We start from the raw sequence: 14,388 nt of genomic DNA on the forward strand, positions 1-14,388 counted from the left end.
TTGCTTTTCTCACATACATTTTCAGTCCGGTCCTTATACCTGACCATTTTCAGAGGATGTGGTCTTTGTTTTGCCAAACACTGGTGTATTAATGATTCAAGCATAGAAAAGACATTTAACTCCATGGATGAACGGTGTTTCAACATCCATCCATTCACTTCTGCTTATCCTTTTCAGGGTCGCGGGGGGCGCTGGAGCCTATCCCAGCTGTCATAGGGCGAGAGGCGGGGTACACCCTGGACAGGTCGCCAGTCTGTCGCAGGGCCAACACACAGGGACAGACAACCATTCGCACTCACATTCACTCGCACATTCACACCTAGTGGCAATTTGGATTATCCAATTAAACTATCCCCACAAGTTGCATGTCTTTGGACGGTGGGAGGAAGCCGGAGTACCCGGAGAGAACCCACGCAAACACAGGGAGAACATGCAAACTCCACACAGAAAGACCCCGGCCTGATGGTGGAATTGAACTCAGGACCTTCTTGCTGTGCGGCAACAGTGCTAACCACCGTGCCACCATGCTGCTGGTGTTTCAACATATAAGAGAAAACTCAGCAAGAACTACTTTTGGTAGCTGGACAAGTGGAGGACAAAAAATTCGGCAGACCTAACAAACGATCCGCAGCAAACTGACAATTATCTGAAAGTCATACCCTTAAAGAAACAGGAAAAATCCAGCAAAGACCTGACACAGGATCTGACAGATGCATCTGACCCTTCTGTTGATCCAGCCATTCTTTAGGAAGTGAAACAGGGAGAAAACACTGAGCTATACCAAATTCCACAAAAAGCAGAGTGAAAGATCAATAGTCCAAATTTGAAAATTTTGGTACAAATTGTTGTGAATATGTGTGAAAAAGTCAAGTGAGCAGTACAACAGTGAGCTTATGCATCCATCTGCATAACACAGCGGAGCCTCCGTAACGAGGAGCCCAGATTTCAACATTCCCGAAGCAGTGTGAGAAAACAGAGACAGCCACAAAAGATCACTGAATGTCCTTCAAGAAACTTGAAGGACCAATTTTGAGACTATATGTAGAAGTTGAAAGAAAACTATGAGAGTCCAGACTGTGTTGGTCATATCTAGGGCTACTAGTCGACTAGTCACCGATTATTTTTGCAATTAGTCGACCAATCAGATCATGCATCCATTGGACGTAAAATGTACAGCTTATTGCACCAGCAGCATCTGCTCTTATATAACTATCATTAGCTTACAGCTTGAAGTGTTTAAGGTATGTGCTAACTAAAAATAAAGACAGGATGATAGTTTATTAAACTTTGAATGAAATTTGCAGATTGTTTCGGTGGAGTTTAATAAACTCAGCCGTCTGCTCCTTGCTATCTAAAATATAACAGGACACCGGAGTAAATTCTCGAGCATCTCACACTTCTGTTTAATCAGTTTTCTGTTTGAAGTTTATTCAGCTGTGTAAAAACCATAACTTTAATCTCAGCCAAACCGATTTACTCACGAACTAATAAAACACTGAAAAAAACCAAACAATAACATTTTTAAGTTATCTAAGTAACTTATATATCATGTTTAACCTGAGTAGTGAAAGACCGCCAGGAGTTGTGAACAATGTGGAACAATGTGCCAGGAGTTCGCTGTTCTCGCTGGTTCTAGTGAACCTTGACCTCCCGGCTAGCTATCGAGCTGGTGGGTAACAGACGTCTCCAAATACGTCGGAGCACTTTTGCAAATATGTGATGTCTTGATAAACCGAGCAGATATTTGAAGTTTACACAGCTACATTCTCCCCTGAAAAGATCTTAAAAGTTTATTTTGTGACCCAGAAAGAGTAATAAGTGTAATATTAACACTAAGTAGCTGCCGCCATTGTTGGAGTAGGAAAACTGGAATAAAACTGGAATTGGCTGGGCCACGCTATGAATTCTGGGATAGGTTGGGCCACGGAGGGTACACCCGACCCATCCTTCAAATCTTGGAGGAGTCTTCAAATTTGGACAGCCTTCGTCGCATCGTGATGTAATCGGCCTTCAAATGCGCCCTTCGGGGTTTAACAGCAGCTGGTACATGTACATGTAGGGATGGGTATCGTTTAGGTTTTATCCGATACCAGTGCCAAATCGGTACTTTTGAAATGGTGCCGGTGCTCAAACGGTGCTCAAACCGGTGCTTAAAGAATGGAGAACACAAAATTGGTCCAAAAACCTCTCATGTTCAGCTGTTTTTTGTAAAAAGATAACAATGTTAGCCTTTTCTGCAGCTATGGGGCATATATGGTATCACTCTTGGCTGCAAGCAGTGCTTAAACAATGGAAAAAACACAAACTTTGTCCTAAACCTCTCATGTTTAACTGTTTTCCACTTTTTCTTTGGTCATTTTAGTCTTTTTGGCCAGGGTGAAGGGAGTATCTGCCATCAAACAAGAGGACAGCCGCATGTAGCTATGATGATGTTTGCTAGTTCACCTTACATGCATTAATGTAATAACGTGGTTAGCCTACTCAACGTAAATTAGCTACTCACGCAGAGAAGAACGGCTGCTGCTGCATCATCATCCGTCATCATTTCTGCTACACTGGCAGGGCTAGGGGCCAGGACTCTCCTCTTCGTGTTTTTGGGGGATGTTGCATAACAGGCAACCCACCCGCAGTAGATGTGCTCGGTGTGAGGTCTCGCAGCAAGCTATCAAATACGGCGCATTTCTGGGCTTTTAAAAAAAAACGCTATGCGTCGCCAGGTGTTTCATCGGATTTGAGGTGTTACCTCCTTTGACAGTATCACAGTATCAGCTTAAAGCACTTGTTGCTGCTGAGTTTGCATATTTTGCTATGAAGTACAGCCAGACTTTTGACCGCTTCGCCTTGGACATTTTCAATCTGTAGCTCTGCTCTAACAGAACGTACGTACCTGGCCCCGCCTACTATCCTCGGAAACGTAAAATGATTGGCTCGAATCTAAAGTGTATCACAGCTCAGGAAAAAAAAGCACCGAAATAAAGCACTGAAATGTGCGCTGCTTTTCGGTCTGGTTACTACCGTTTATGTCAGAACCGGTGCCATCATGGCACCGGACACCGGTACCCATCCCTATGTACATGCAGTGCTGCCATCTTCTGTTTCAGTCCGTTATTACACTCTTAAATCCTACTACTTATTCCTGCGTCTTTCAGGATCTTACAAAGCTTCCAACGACGCGTCGACTATTAAATTAGTCATCGACTAATCATGGCAGCCCTACTCATATCAAATACTGACTTTTAATCTGATTTGAATTGTAAAGATCTGTTTTGTATGGAGCCCCCCAGGGGACATGGGAGAAAAAAAAATTAAGACGGACTTTTGCGAGATCTCGCAAAAGTTTTGTGAGATCTCGCAAAACAAACTTGGGATCTCGCAAAACTTTTGCGAGATCTCGCAAAAGTTTTAGCCGCATTCTTCGGACGCCGGCTCGAAGCCGACCGGGAGGTCGAGGCACGATGTGCGCGGTGTTCCTCCCGGCTGTAGTAGGTCTCGACCTCCCGTTAGCTCGAAGCTAACGGGAGGTCGAAGGCCGAAGAATGCGAGATCCCGAGTTTGTTTTGCGATATCTCGCAAAAGTTTAGCGAGATCCAGAGTTTGTTTTGTGAGATCTCGCAAAAGTCTGTCTTAATTTTTTTTTCTCCCATGTCCCCTGCGGGGCTCCGTAGTTTTGACCTAATATACTGCATTTCCATTTATGTTTGCACATTTCAATAAATCGCTGCACCGATTTCCCTTTTTGCTCATAAATAAAATGATAAGAGTTGTGGCTCAGAACTTTCCACAGTATTGTACATACTGTACTTATGCGAACAATCTTAACGTAAGTATATACAAAGCAAAGTACCAAAAGTCACAGAGTGCAGGTAGATGTACTGTTGCTTAGCAGGTCTAACTGGGATAATAGATGGTTCTCACAGTTAATGCAAATCTCAGAGGAGGAGACAGTACAAACATAGAACAAAGCCCTGGGAACAGACACAGGCTCACTGCAATATATATACCTCCAGCTCATGCAAACACTGTGAAGCATCAGTAATGTTTGTAAAAAGCAAAACAACACATAAACTGTCCCTGGCCACTGTAGTAACTATGGCCTGAGAGTCCATGATGGATCGCACACATTCACAGAAATCCATTGTCTTTGCTTTACTAGTGCACACTTCACTGAGAGGAGCCAATGCATCTTATTTATGACTTGAAAAAGACTGTGTAGTCAAGGCAAGCGCCTTTTTTACACCACTACAAAGCACAAAGAAAATCTTGAGCATTTTTGCAAGTTATGAAGAATATACAGTGAACTAAGCTGAAGAAGAACACTAACAAAAACAAAGGAGACACTGGAAGATTCATAAACAGGATAATAATCTTTTTATAATCCAGAGATTAAAGTAAGATTTTGTTAACTAATGTGGGGGTTTCTGTTGAAACAACTTCCTCTGAATTTCCTTTGCATGTGATTTGTGGTATTATTACTCGAGCTGAAGTTTTCTGACTACATAAACAGCATGATGGGCAACACTATTTGTATAACACCAACACTAGGGCTGGGCGATATGGCCTAAAATCCATATCACAATATAATTTGAAGCATGTGTGGTCACGATATATATTGTGATATATTATTTTCTTCTGTATAACGTATTTTCCACACTATAAGGCACACTTAAAATCCTTTAATTTTCTCAAAAATTGAGAGAGTGCCTTATGTATGAATTCTGTTTGTGCTTACTGACCTCGAACCGATTTTGGCTGCAGAAATCTGTCAAAAATGTTTTAGTACAACTTTGGTAAGCCGCACTGCTTGATGGATTGTCAGAGCATTACGGCTGCCGTAGTGAGGAGCTTCGCGGAGTAATCTGGGTCCAAAACTCCGTCTTCTTCAGGTCCCAAAGTCAAAGTTAAAAACGGTCTAAATTCTTTCATCTTTAATAAAATCATCAGCGTTGCTGCTTTAGCAGGTGTAACAATTAAGTTTAACATCCAGGCATCCATGAAAACAGAATTTATTAAATTTCACGGAGTTAGAAGTTAGGAGGAAGTTAGCTCGCTAGTTTCCACCTAAACATTTCATACCATGTTCTGACTGAGAGATTTTTGAAACTAATTCAAACGTACAGCTCTGCTACCACTTCCAACATAAATGAAGACAGGAAATTAAACAGCAGTGGCGTTTGCAGGGTTACTGAAGTTGGACTACCTGGTATATAATGTTGTGCTACGTGATTGCTAGCGACACAGCTATGTTAGCATAACATTAGCACAGTGAAGCTGGAGGATGAACGCCAACTTTTTTTCCACTCGATAAAAGTTAGCGTGAGGGATTCTGTATGAACAAATGCAATCGCATAGCAGGATGCTATACACGGGCCAAACTTCAGTCAGGAGAACAACTGAGATCATTCATCCACAATACGAGGTTAGTTATTAATATACTGCAACAAGATGGGAACAGACTCCTCCTTGAATCGCTACCTTATCGTGGTGGAGGGGTTTGTGTGTCACAGGGATCCCAGGGGCTATGTTGTCTGGGGGCTTTTGCCCCCTGGTAGGGTCTCCCATGGCAAACTGACCCTGGGTGAGGGACCACACAAAGAGCGATTCATAAGACCCTTATGAAAAGGACACCGAGGGAACAGTTTACCCTGCCCGGGATAGGGTTACCGGGGCCCCGCCCTGGAGCCAGGCCCGGGGAGGGTGCCCGAGGGCGAGCGTCTGGTGGCCGGGCCTTAGTCCATAGGGCCTGGCCGGGCACAGCCCGAAGAGGAGACATGGGCCCATCCTCCCGCAGGCCCACCACCCGCAGGAGGCGCCATAGGGGTCAGGTGCATTGTGTGCCTGGTGGCGGCCAGGAGTGGAGGCCCTGGCGGACTGACCCCCGGCTGCCAAGACTGGCAATAGGGACATGGAATGTCACCTCTCTGGTGGGGAAGGAGCCTGAGTTAGTGCGTGAGGTTGAGAGGTACCGGCTAGATATAGTCGGGCTCACCTCTACGCATGGCTTGGGCTCTGGAACCAGTCTCCTGGAGTCTCAGTCTGGAGTTGCCCCTGGTGAGAGGCGGCGGGCTGGGGTGGGTATCCTAATATCCCCTCGGCTTGCTGCCAGTACATTGGGGTTTTTCCCGGTGGACGAGAGGGTTTGTTCCCTGCGCCTTAGGGTCGGGGAACGGGTCCGGACTGTCATCTGCGCTTATGCGCCGAGTGGCAGTTCAGAGTACCCAGCCTTCTTAGAGTCCCTGGGGGGGGGGGGGGGGGGGGGGGGGGGGTGCTGGAGACTCTGTTGTCCTGCTGGGAGACTTCAATGCTCACGTGGGTAACGACAGCGAGACCTGGAGGGGCGTGATTGGGAGGAACAGCCTCCCTGATCTGAACCCGAGCGGTGCTTTGTTATTGGACTTCTGTGCTAATCACAGTTTGGCCATAACGAACACCCTGTTCGAACATAAGAGTGTCCATAAGTGCACGTGGCACCAGGACGCTCTAGGCCGTAGGTCGATGATCGATTTTGTAATCGTATCAGCAGACCTGCGACCATATGTTCTGGACACTTGGGTAAAGAGAGGGGCTGAGCTGTCAACTGATCACCACCTGGTGGTGAGTTGGATCAGGTGGCGGGGGAGGACGCTGGACAGACCTGGTGCACCTAAACGCGTAGTGAGGGTGTGCTGGGAACGTCTAGCAGAGGCCCCAGTCCGCGAGATCTTCAACGCACACCTCCGGCAGAGCTTCAACAGCATTCCGAGGGAGACTGGGGACATTGAGTCCGAATGGACCATGTTCAGCGTCTCCATTGCCGAAGCTGCTGCATTGAGCTGCGGCCGCAAGGTGGTTGGTGCCTGCCGTGGTGGTAATCCCCGAACCAAATGGTGGACACCAGAGGTGAAGGGAGCCACCAGGCTGAAGGAGTCCTATCAGGCTTGGTTAGCCTGTGGGACTCCGGAGGCAGCCGACAGGTATCGACAAGCCAAGCGGAATGCGCCTCGGGCAGTGGCTGAAACAAAAACTCGGGTGTGGGAGGAGTTTGGAGAGGCCATGGAAAAAGACTTTCGGACTGCCTCGAAGAGATTCTGGCAAACCGTCAGACGTCTCAGGAGGGGAAAGCGGTGCTCTACCTGCACTGTGTATAGTGCTGGCGGAGCGCTGCTGACGTCGACTGAGAAAATTGTCAGGCGGTGGAAGGAATACTTCGAGGACCTCCTTAATCCCACTGACACGTCTTCCGAGGAGGAAGCAGAGTCTGGGGATGAGGGGAATGACCCGCCAATTTCCGGGGACGAGGTCACTGAGGCAGTTAAACAACTCCTTGGTGGCAGAGCCCCTGGTGTTGATGAGGTCCGCCCCGAGTTCCTGAAGGCTCTGGACGTTGTAGGGCTGTCCTGGTTGACACGCCTCTGCAATGTTGCGTGGAGATCAGGGGCAGTACCTGTGGACTGGCAGACCGGGGTGGTGGTCCCCATCTTTAAGAAAGGGGACCGGAGGGTGTGTTCCAACTACAGGGGGATCACACTCCTCAGCCTCCCTGGGAAAGTCTATGCCAGGGTGCTGGAAAGGAGAGTTCGTCCGTTAATCGAACCTCGGATACAGGAGGAACAATGCGGTTTTCGTCCTGGTCGCGGAACACTGGACCAGCTCTTTATCCTCTCCAGGATACTTCATTCATTCATTCATTCATTCATTCATTTATTTATTCATTTTCAGGCACAACAAATACCTATATTGAAAATAAAATACACAAAACAAAAAACAAAACTTGCCTGAAAAAGGAGTGGGACGAAGAAAACTTATTAAATCCCACCCCTATACTCACTCATCAACAAAAAAAAACAATAAACTTCCCGCAGCTACGCCCATCATTGCATACAGACCCATCAACAGCCCCGGGCAGATACAAGCATCTAAGCGGCAGCTCGCAACCAACAATTAGAGCCTTCATAACTGAATACAGAATATATAAATTATAAATTGCATTACCACAGGTAACAGGCAGTAATAACTACAAGTAACAGACACACATACATATACATACATATATATCTACACACACAAGTACATATATGTACATACATACGCACACTTTATTTTTTATTTTTTATTTTGGAATCCATACCAGCAATGGTAAGAGGACAGACATTACAGAGCACACTAAAACCCATCATTGAGTATACTGTGACCAGACCAACTGTTTGTAGAGAAATTTAAATCTATGAATATTTTTGCATTGCTTCAATTGTAAACTCAGACTGTTCCAGATTTTCACACCACATACAGACACACAAAAGCCTTTACGGGTTGTTCGAGTTCTGGGTAATTTGAATTCTCCAAAGCCTCTCACATTATAAACCTTTTCTCGAATTTCAAATCTAGTTTGTAAATTTGCCGGTAAAAGTTTAGTAAAAGCTTTATACAAAATTATGGATGTATTGTAATTAACCAGATCCTGGAATTTAAGTAACTTTGCCTGAAGAAAGAATTTGTGAGTATGATCTAGATAACCAGCCTTGTGAATAATACGCAGTGCTCGTTTCTGTACTGTGACTAATGGATTAGTTGTATTTTTATATGTATTTCCCCACACTTCCACACAATATGTAAGATATGGAAGAACCAGGGTACAGTACAGAGTACGAAGTGCATCTTTATCAAGGAATTGTTTCACTTTGTTCAAAACTGCGAGGCTTCTAGAAATTTTGGTTTTTATGTGTCTGACGTGGGGTTTCCATGAAATTTTGTTATCAATTATAACTCCCAAAAATTAGTTTTCACTCACATTATCAATTGGTACACCTTCAATGATAATTGGTAATTCTATATTATATTTAAATTACCAAAAAACATTGCTTTAGTTTTATTTATATTTAATGATAATTTATTTATGTCCATCCATTTTTTTATTAATTTTAGCTCCCTGTTTACAGTCATTACAAGATCAGTATAATCATCGCTACTGAAAAATATGTTGGTGTCATCTGCGAACAGTATGAGTTTAAGTACTTGAGAAACATCAAAAATATCATTTATGTATACATTGAAAAGTTTTGGTCCCAACACTGACCCTTGGGGAACACCACATGTAATACCAAGTTTCTCTGAATGGTAATGCCCTATGCTAACATATTGTTCCAGACCTGTTAGGTAACTTTTTAACCAGTTACCAGCTTTCCCTCGAATACCATATCTTTCCAATTTATCCAGTAAAATTGAGTGATTGATTGTGTCGAAGGCCTTTTTGAGGTCAACAAAAATACCAACTGCATATTTATTTTTATCCAGTGTATCAGTAATTTCTTCTACTGCCTCAATTATCGCCATTGAAGTGGTTCTTTGCGTTCTGAAACCATACTTGAGGGTGCATGGGAGTTTGCCCAACCACTCTACATGTGTTTTGTGGACTTGGAGAAGGCATTCGACCGTGTCCCTCGGGGTGTCCTGTGGGAGGTGTTGCGGGAATATGGGGTGTCTGGCCCATTGCTACGGGCCATTCGATCCCTATACAACCGTTGCAAGAGCTTGGTTCGCATTGCCGGCAATAAGTCGGACTCGTTCCCGGTGGGTGATGGGCTCCGCCAGGGCTGCCCTTTGTCTCCGGTTCTGTTCATCATTTTTATGGACAGAATTTCTAGGCGCAGCCAAGTGGCGGAGGGCTTTCGCCTTGGGTGCCTCAGAATCTCATCTCTGATTTTTGCAGATGATGTGGTTCTGTTGGCTTCATCGGGTGAGGGCCTCCAGCTCGCACTGGAACGGTTCGCAGCCGAGTGTGAAGCAGCGGGAATGAGGATCAGCACCTCCAAATCTGAGGCCATGGTTCTCAGCCGGAAAAGGGTGGAGTGCCCACTCCGGGTCGGGGATGAGTTCCTGCCCCAAGTGGAGGAGTTCAAGTATCTCGGGGTCTTGTTCGCGAGTGATGGGAGAAGGGAGCCGGAGATCGACAGACGGATTGGGGCTGCAGCTGCAGTAATGCAGACGCTGCACCGGTCCGTCGTGGTGAAGAGGGAGCTGAGTGTAAAAGTGAAGCTCTCAATTTACCGATGGATCTACGTCCCTACCCTCACCTATGGCCACGAGCTGTGGGTAGTGACCGAAAGAACGAGATCGCGGATACAAGCGGCAGAAATGAGCTTCCTCCGAAGGGTGGCTGGCCTCTCCCTTAGAGATAGGGTGAGAAGTTCGGCCATCCGGGAGGGGCTCAGAGTAGAGCAGCTGCTGCTCCACATCGAAAGGAGCCAGCTGAGGTGGTTCGGGCATCTGACAAGGATGCCCCCTGGGCGCCTCCTGGGTGAGGTGTTCCAGGCATGTCCCACCGGGAGGAGGCCCCGGGGCAGACCCAGGACACGCTGGAGAGATTATATCTCTCGGCTGGCCTGGGAACGCCTTGGTGTTCCCCCGGATAAGCTGGAGGAGGTGGCTGGGGAGAGGGAGGTCTGGGCCTCTTTCCTTAGGCTGCTGCCCCCGCGACCCGGCCCCGGATAAAGCGGATGAAGATGGATGGATGGATACTTTGACATTACTATTTTTTGGAACAGTGTATGCCGTCAATGAATGCTGTCGGTGTTTAATGATAGCAAACTGTGGTACGGAGATGGAGATGTAATTATCCTTATAATTACAAAATGTTTTATGTAAGATTTATGTTTTGTGATTTAAATCTGACATCACAAAAGTATTTTGGAATTTGACTAATGTATTTTGTAACTGCAGGACACATAATACTGATTTTGAACTATTTTGTCCAGGTTCCTTGTCACCGGGAACTCCTTCACGACCAAGCATTCAGTTACAGAGTCAGTGTGTCCACGGTGAGCCAGATCACCCCCCAGGCAGCGACGGCCATCTGGGACTGTCTAGTGGACGACTCCATGGCTGCGACTTCACCTGGAGACTGGCGGTCCATCACAGAGGGATTCCAGGAGCGCTGGAACTTCCCTCTGTGCTGTGCAGCTCTGGATGGGAAGCACGTCCAGACAAAGGCACCCCATATATCATATAGGAGACACACACATTGATATACACTAAATATTTATTTCATTTCTTTTTTGTGGTGCCCAAATTTATGCACCTGCTTGATTTTGTTTAAACAATTATTGCACACTTTCTGTAAATCCAGTGAACTTCTTTTCACTTCTCAAATATCACTGTGTGTGTCTCCTGTATGATATATTTAACTGACATTTTTTATTGTAACAACCAACGATTTATACAGGAAAATGATGTCTATTAACAAGGTTGCCCAAACTTTTGCATCCCACTGTATCAGTATATTTTGTCATTAGTATATAATATGAAATAAATTCTACATGTGTCAAGTCGTGTGCCAACATTTGCTGTGTAGTAGAACTGAGACATTAGTCATTATAAAAATTTATTTGAAATAATATTAAAATTCTCAAACAGAAAAACATTAAACATAAATATATAAAATATAAGTATTTACAGAGAGACAGGAATAAAAAGGACCAGCTGCTCTCCAGAGCAGGAACAAGGCTGAGGAGGAAATGCACAATTGGAGACTGGTGTGAACTCTTCAGGGACACCAGGATGGCCAGCTCCACCGCCGATGGACCGTCCTGGGACCCGTCCCTCATCTGCCTCGGAGCCGTCCTCCCCTGTGGGCCTGTAAAACAGCACAAAACACAAAGAAATGAGAAGGCTGCTACTAGATTTTAATTTCAACATTGAAACAAAAAAAAAAACAGGATATAATCAGATTGGTTGTAGATCTTTTAGTAAAGGTGATCACAAGGCAATCCCACAGAGTAAAAAGCTATCAGTGCTTTCTGTACATCTGATGCTACAATTACATACCTGTGGGTGCAGCAGCAGGAGCTCAGGGACTGGGGATGCTCTGCTGCAGAATCAGTTGGTTCTATCAATACAGTATTAAATGTTAACAGGTTGAATATAATAATCATAGAGTAGACAGTGGTCCCTCATTTATTGCAGCAGGGGTTCTCAGAATAACTAGCCCCTGGCCACACACTTTATACAGTGTTTTCCCCACACACATGAACATTGGTCACAGTTCTCACAATTGATTCTCAAAGTGCAAACCTTTGTAGATAACAAATCATAAAAGTATTATTATGCTGCGTTTTGTCTTCGTCTGCCTGCCACTTTCGTGCGCCTTTCCGTGTCTATTTCTGAATGAGGCTCATAGTTATGGGTGTTTTTGTGCTGTTTTTTCTATTGGACGTGATGGTTATCAAAACCAAACATAAATTTGGCAAGCGCAGGAGACACGACACGGAGCAGATTTGTCAATCAGCTGCAGAATGCAATGCTGTATGGTGCAATAGAAAATCAGCGAAAAAGCGAAGCAGTGACAGATGAGCGGGACCACTGTGTGCTGTTTATTAATAAACAAAATATATTCCTATATGACAACATGCATAAAAGCAGAACGGTATTTGTACATCAGTGGGAAAATAGCGGTGGCTTGCTAGCTTTTGTGCGGCTTCCCCAGGTCAGCGAAAACTTTCAAAAGAGAAATGAATGAACTTACCAGGTTGCCCGATCTCTTCACATATCTTCCTCCAAGCTCGGTCCTTTTTATTCCTGTCTCGGTACAGAAAGCAGCTGGTGTCGTACAGCTCGGGTGGTTTGCTACTGCGTTGATTAGCCTTCCCTCCATATTGAATGAAGTATGAAGGGCTTTGGCTGGATCTGCCCCTTTGACCTAGGTCAGAGCCACGTCACCAGGCTCCTGATTGGTTGTCGTGGCGCGATTGGACGCTGGAGTTTAGATTTTTCCAACTCGAGCGGTAGACGCGAATGTTTTTTTTCGTGAGTCAAACGCACCAGACACTCTACACTGATGCGCGTTTTAGCGTTTTCGCGACGCAAATCTGCTTCCGAATTTTCGCGGGACCTGCAATTGCGTGTCATCGCGCTTTTCCATTGACTTTACATGTAAACCTGACGCTCTGGCCGCCTCTATCGCATTCAGTGTGAACACACCGTAAGAGCCGTTTTGTTCGCGATCAACACATCACTATAAGCGAGTAACATGGGATTTGGATCCTCCAAAACGGTCGGCACAGCCAAGTTAAAGGTCGTTGTTACATCCCCCAGGAGGATGTCTCTTCTCCCTACTAACTCTTTGTTTTGTCTAGGCTCCACCTCCTCTATCCTGATTGGATGCTGCTCAGAGTCCGGCTAATTGTTAATCAGCAGAGCACTACTTAAGGCCTGTGGCGCTGTGCCTCTGTGCCCTCTGGCCATTTTGGTTGCCATACTGGTACAGGCTTGCATGCCTTTGTGATTTGTATGTGCGTTGTTGTTTTCATGTTCAGACTGCTTGTAGGGGAGAGCTGGCTTTTGTTTTGACATCCCGTTTTCTCCTGTTTATGTGTTGTTAGGTAGGTTATGGTTATAGGTTGTGTATTGTTTTCTTTGGAGTTAGGTAAGTTTCTTTTATTTTTACATCAGGGATGTTTTGTTTGTTGTGTTGGCCTTGGCTCTCCCTGAAGTTATACCTCAGTTTGAACCCAAATCTCATCACCAGCATTAAATAAACCTTTTTAAAGTTACCATCTTGGCTCCTCCTTCACTATCCACCTTTATGTTCGTCCCTTCAACCCCCTAGACTAGCCAGGGGACGTAACAGTCGTGCAGGGCTCTAGAGTGCGACCAATTTGATGCGTCGGGTCCGTTCTGTGTTTACGTCTTTTTGCGCTGATTCTGAGCTGCAGGTTTTGTCTCTCTCCAACCAAAATTCACAGAGCCAACAGCAAAGGAAGCAGCAAACTACGCTTCACATTTGATCAATGTCGTCATGAATTCCCTCTTAGTTTTGCTGTTTTGCTTCCACCACGATAAAAATCACACTTCCTGCACAGCTCTCTCTCTCTCTGTACTTCAAGAACAGTTTCCCGTCTCTGTTTTCTGCATTATTCATTCGCTTATTACCCACCAGTCTACCGTTGTTTACAGCGCTGTCGGCCGCTGTCTTTTTCTTTTCTTTTTTCACTTAAATGACCTCGGACAAAGTATTTTTTTCTGTTGTTCAATACTGAAGAAATGTAAACTTTTTAAAATTATGCAGAACATTGCAGAATAGTTTTAAGGTTATCTGCTATGAAAAGTCAGGCCATAAAAATCTCCTTCATGTTTTTCTGTGTTTTATTCTCAGTTACTTTCACACAAAGGCCTCTGCTGTGATGTTCACAATTCTGATGAAGTCTCACATGTATCAGTACTGATAAATGATCAGAATTATAATAACTGAAGTGAAACACTCATAAGTGGGAGGACAAGAGGAGCCTCGCCTGGCAGAGCTGCGACGTGATGCCCATCATGCCCAAAACTGCCTGGATGAAAAGAAAGGCAGAAAAGAGGAGAAACAGAGCACCGTCCTGCATAATGCTGCATTAACAATGTACAAGACCGTAACACACC

General features: G+C 45.1%; 1 long non-coding RNA gene across 1 annotated transcript; it reads right to left on the minus strand.

The window, feature by feature from the left end:
• Positions 1-10,866: 10,866 nt before the first annotated feature.
• On the minus strand, positions 10,867-12,864 carry LOC309714897. The gene is made up of 3 exons (XR_014279077.1): positions 12,494-12,864; positions 11,797-11,857; positions 10,867-11,605 (listed from the first exon to the last, which is right to left on the minus strand). It is a non-coding gene; the product is annotated as an uncharacterized lncRNA (long non-coding RNA).
• Positions 12,865-14,388: the final 1,524 nt, after the last annotated feature.

Source organism: Aulonocara stuartgranti (genome assembly GCF_965226115.1).
Source record: "Aulonocara stuartgranti genome assembly, chromosome: 9".
NCBI classification, from domain to species: Eukaryota; Metazoa; Chordata; class Actinopteri; order Cichliformes; family Cichlidae; genus Aulonocara; species Aulonocara stuartgranti.